Here is a 6,088-nt window from a genome sequence, read left to right on the forward strand (position 1 = left end):
GAATTGCAATTCTTGGGAACATTATTTATGGAAAGCACTCATATCTTTAGCAATCATGTTTATATTATTTTAATTCCTAGTATCATGTTAGGATGTTTTTATTGCTTTCTAGTATCATGTTTAGGTTGCTTCCTATTTCTTCTATCATGTTAGTATCATGTTAGGGATAATGCTTTGATCTTTATTGCTTAGTGAAATGCTAGGATTGGTTATTAATCTTGTTAGTATCATGCCTAGGATCTTGCTAATATTATGCTTTGATGAGAATATTATTATGATGATGATTTGATGTTATTATGTTTCTTGATATTATATATTGTTATTGTTATTGCTTGATCACGCCTTCTCTTGCAGAATTAAAGGGAAATTGTACTTGTAATCACGCTTAATAAGATATTTAGTAATCTTGTTTAGACTAATGTAATTTTAATTCAAGTGATCTCCAATAATGGGTTTATTTGTGTGTAGACACCCATTTGTGTCTCCTCAAAACCAAACCCGGTGATGAGTACCTTTTGCGTCGAATCATAATCGAATGAAGTGAAAGTGTGGAAAGCCTAGTGTTGTAGATAGTTTTAGTTTCTTTTCTCTTCTCTCTGTTTTTGAAAACTTATTTTAAGAAAACAGTCAATCCAGTTTGGTTGGTCCATGATCTGGGTCCAATAGTAGTGTAGTTGGATGGGGCTTGACAAGAGCTTTCCAACGATATATTATAAGCCCAATTCCGATGAATATTAAGGAAGTTATGCCCAATTTACTGAACTGGGCCTGGTTTGAGCCTTATATGCGGCCCAATGATCTAGAGGAGGGCCTAATGTAGATTTATCATTCCTAATGCAATTAGGAATGGTTTTAGTCTTCTAGATTCTTCTAGAAGGTTCTTTTCATTCCTAATTCAATTAGCATTGATAAATTGACTTTTGTTGACTTTTCAGAGTTTTAATTAGAATCAAAGAGCATTTTTGAGGGAAATACGATTTTATCCTCCTGTACGACAATTTTTATCTGATTTTAAGAAAACGCGTGAATTTCTGAATCAGCGCCAAACGCCAGCTGTAGCGCCTGGCGCTAATGTCGACGTCTGGCACCAATAGACAATGTTGGCGCTAATCAGATTTTATCTGCGCCAGAACTCTGTTTTTGATATTTTATCTTTTTGGCTGATTTTCTTTATAAATAATCTCGTGAAAACTTCGTTTTGATCATCAATTCTTATTCTCTCTTTCACCAACTCTCATCAAGATTTTCTTGATTACTCTCTTTCTCTCTCTTTTCTAAACTAGCTTCTGTCAAATACAAAATTCCTAATTCATTAGATCTAGATACACCTAGCCATATTCAAAGTTGCCTTCGCCCTAGACGTGAAAGGTTTTATTTATGAGGGTTTGGTCCCAAATCTCTATTTCAATAATTATTTAATTTAATTGTTTTGCTTATTATTTTCCTTGAATTTACTAACGCGTGTATTTTGTTATTAGAAAGAGGTACGAGGCATCAAAGTAAGTGCTTTAATGGTTTTTATTGATGTTATGACACAGAGTTCATGTTTCGGTTGTTATTATAATTCCTAGTATCATGTCTAGGGTAACTTTAATATCAAGTATGATTGTTATGATGCCTTTTATGTTCTTCCTAATATTTATGATTGTTAGTATCATGTCAGGGTTAAGTATATTTGATTTTTATTGCTTAGTGACATGTTAGGGTTTGTTATTAATCTTGTTAGTATCATGCCTAGGATCTTGCCATTATTATGCTTTAACATTATTATGATTATTTTTATGATTTACGATTATAATTGTTATAATTATTAATATGATGATTATAATCTTATGATGATGATTATTATTATTATTATTATTATTATTATTATTATTATTATTATTATTATTATTATTATGTTGCTTGATATTAATTGCTTGATCATGCCTTTTATGCATGTTTAAAGGGAATTTGGTACTTGTAATCACGCTTAATAAGATAATTAATAATCTTGTTTAGGGTTAATTTGATTATAATTTAAGTGATCGCCAATAATAGATTTATTTGTGCATTAAATTCAACCAACATAGATAAACTGGTTTAGGGTTAATCCTATTGATTGTATGTTAGTCAGAAAGCACACATGAATACGATCAGAATAAAGTAGAGGCCTATTATTAGGGCAGGTTCAATCTCTTTTAGGTTGGATTTGTACCTTCATCCCCGAACCCTATTTGGTTCAAGACCTTATGGAGTTGACGATCTCTTGGATCGTTAAGGGGTGTAACCTTCACCCTGTGAACGGTTTACAAGTTCCTAAAAAAACTTGTTGGCGACTCTTTTGCTTTATCTTCTTTCCCTTTGGACGCCACCGTACTTTAGTGTATGATCACAGTGGGGTTCAAGCTAGGGGATTAACGCTTGAAATTTTCCCTACATTGTGCATTAATATTCAACCAACATAGATTAAACATGTTTAGGGTTAATGTATTGATTGTATGTTAGTCAAAAAGCACACATGAATATGAGAAGAATAAATTAGAGGCCTATTTAGGGCAAGTTTATTCTCTTTTAGGTTGGATTTGCACCTTCATCCCCGAATGTCAAGTCATGGTTCCGGACAACTATGGAGTTAGCGATCTCATGGATCATGAAGGGGTGTAACCTTCACACTGTGCACGGTTTACAAGTTCCTAAAACTTGTTGGAACTCTTTTGCTCTAGCTTCCTTCCCTTTAGACACCACCATACTTAAGTGTATGATCACAGTGGGGCTCAAGTGTAGGATGCTTGAAATTATTCCCTACATCTACACTTTAGAAAATCCAAAAATCCTAGCTAATTAATTAGGGAAATTCAGCCCTCTTAATATAAATTATTGCTTAATTAAAATATCCGAAATATACTTGCATGCAAAGGTTAGAATCTTTTTACTCCAGATTATATAAAATCCAAAATAATAATCAATTTTTGAAAATGTTTTTGGCGCCAAAATTCAAATATCATTTTGGCTTCAAATTTCAAATAGTAAAATAAATTACTAAAATACCTTTTTTTATAATAATAATAATAATGATGATGATGATGATGATATGATGATGATGATGATGCTGATGATAATAATAATAATAATAATAATAATAATAATAATAATAATAATAATAATAATAATAATAATAATAATAATAATAATAATAATAATAATAATAATAATAATAATAATATTTTCCTTCTTTGTCGGTGGTTGATGATGAGGACCTTGATTTGGATGAGGGTAATATTAAGCAATGTTGTTGGAAGTTTTTTGATGGACATTACACAGCCGTAGTCCGGGTTCTTTCTTCTTCAGGGGTTGCTCCGTATAATAAGGCCACTCTTGTAGATTTACAGTCAAAACACCCTTCTTATCCAGCTCCATCCTTGCATACAGATATACCTGTTGATCTACTTCATCTCGTTGCTACCTCTACTGTTGTTTTGGATCGTATTAAGAGTTTTACGCGTGGTATTTCATGTGGTAGGGACGGTTTACGTGCTCAACACCTTATGGCTTGTTTGAGTGGTGCTTCTGTGGCTGTCTCTATTTCCGGGGTGGTTAATCTCTTTCTTGCTGGCAGATGTCCTATGGAACTAGGAGAGTATATTGCTAGTGATCCTCTCACACCACTTATCAAGCCCGGTGGTGGTATACATCCTATAGCCGTGGGTACTATTTGGCGACGTTTGGTTTCGAAGGTCGGTGCTGTTATGGTTGACCAGTCTTTGGACAGTTACTTTGATGGTCTTCAATTTGGCGTTGGGGTTTCTTCAAGGGGTGAGGCTATTCTTCATGATGTGAATCGGTTGATTGGGGATCATGGTTTTGACGTTGGTCTATCTATGTTGTTGGTGGATTTTTGAAATGCCTTCAATCTAGTTGATAGTTCGGTCATGCTACGTGAAGTCCGTCGTCGTTGTCCGGGTATTTTGCGGTGGGTTGAATTTTGCTACTCTAATCCAGCCAAATTGTATTATGTGGACCATACATTATGGTCGTCTCAGGGGGTGCAGCTGGGTGATCCCCTTGGTCCTCTCCTTTTTTCTTTGGTTTTACAACCTCTTGTGTGTAAAATAAGAGAGACTTTTGAGGTATGTCTTTAGGCGTGGTATTTGGATGACGACACTATTATTGGAGACACTTTGGTAGTAGGGAAGGTTCTACAGTTGATTATGGAGGAAGGACCTCGTTCTGGGTTACTTCTTAACGTGGAAAAAACAGAAGTATTTTGGCCTATAGAAGACCCTCGAAGTAGGCTTGTGGGTGTTTTTCCACCTAATATTGCTCAACCTTTGCGTGGTGTTAAGTTTCTTGGTGGTCTCGTTAGTTCTGATTCTGGTTTTAGTGGTGAGCTTGTGATGCAGAGGGTTACCAAGACCATTTCGCTTATGGATAAGGTTGTTATGCTGGATGATCCTCATTGTGAGCTGTTGTTACTTAGGGCATGTACTAGAGTTTCTAAACTCTACTTTGCCTTGCGTACTTGTCCTCCAGGTGCTTTTGAGGCGGCTCAATGTGTTTTCGACGAGGCTCTTCGATCTTTCTTGGAGCGTATTGTTACTGCTTCGGGGTCCGGGTTTGGTGATTGGCAGTGGCGGCTCGCCACCTTACCATTTGCGTTTGGAGGGCTTGGTGTCTATTCCGCAAGTGATGTTCGTCATTATGCTTTTCTTGCTTCTAGGTTGTAGTCTGCTGAGTTGCAGACACAACTTCTGCGTCGTACTGGTATCGTTGGTCTTGGTCGAGCCTTTGAGGATGCGTTGGGTCTGTTTAATGGAACGGTGGAGTTTGAAATTTTGAGTAATCCTATTGAGGTCGCTGCCTCTAAACTCATGAAGAAATTGGCAGATATATATTTCACAAAGGTTACCGCTTCTGCAGAATCCACCTTTTCTTTGTCTCCTCGGCAGTCGGCATTGTGGAAGTCGCAACAGGGTGATCACACCTCTGCTTGGCTTCGGGCAGTCCCTATTTCTTGATTGGGCCAGATGATTAACGCTAAGACATACCGATGTGTGTTGTGTTATCGGATGGGTGTTCCATTGTTCTCTGTCTCGACACCGTACTCTGCTTGTTCGAGGGTTTTTGCTGGGGATATTTTCGGTGATCATGCGATGTCTTGTGCTGGTATTTTGGTATTAAATATCGGCATAATGTTGTTCGGGATACACTTGTTGATGTTTGATACCGGTCAGGGATTTCAGCAAGAAAGGAGGTTGACATAGGGTTGTATGGAGGGAATGACGAGGCCCTCAGACCTGCTGATGTGTTACTTTATTCATGGGATCGTGGTCGCGATGTCTGTGTTGACTTGACAAGGTTTTCTCCATTGACACAAATAGGGCTTTCTGACTTTGTTCCAGGATGGGTTGTAGCTGATGCGGCTCATCGGAAAGGGGTTAAGTATGAAGCTCGTTGTCTGGCGATTGTATATGGTTTCATTCCTTTTTCTTTTTCTTCGCTTGGGGAATTGAAGAAGGAGCTCGTTGCGTTGCTGAAGCGGATTCAGAGGTTCTCGACGACGCAAGACATAGGGGCTCGTGCTGCAGCTCATATATTCACTAGGGCAGGCTTTGTTATTGCTAGAGGAGTGGGGGCTCAGATTGTATCTCGGCTTCCCACTAATTTATTGTAGCTTGTATGACTTTTGTTTTTGAGATATAATAATAATAATAATAATAATAATAATAATAATAATAATAATAATAATAATAATAATAATAATGCCTTTCTTGCCTCTCGGTTACAGTCTGCTGGGTTGCAGACAAAGCTTTTACGGCATGCTAACGTTGTTGGCCTTGGTTGAGCCTTCGCGGATGCGTTGCTTTTGTATAATGGAGTGGTTGAGTCTGACATTTTGAGTAATCCTAGTGAGGTCGCTGCCCCTAAACTCATGAAGAAACTGGCAGATATATATTTCACAAAGGTTACCGCATTTGTATAATCTACCTTCTTTTTGTCTCCTCGTCAATTAGCATTGTAGAGATCGCATCAAGGAGTTCACACCTCTGCTTGGCTACTGGTTATCTGTTGGGGTTTGGTGAGTCCGACTGACCGCGGAAATAAACCC

The sequence above is a fragment of the Chenopodium album genome, chromosome 7 (assembly GCF_948465745.1).
Source record: "Chenopodium album chromosome 7, dcCheAlbu1.1, whole genome shotgun sequence".
NCBI classification, from domain to species: Eukaryota; Viridiplantae; Streptophyta; class Magnoliopsida; order Caryophyllales; family Amaranthaceae; genus Chenopodium; species Chenopodium album.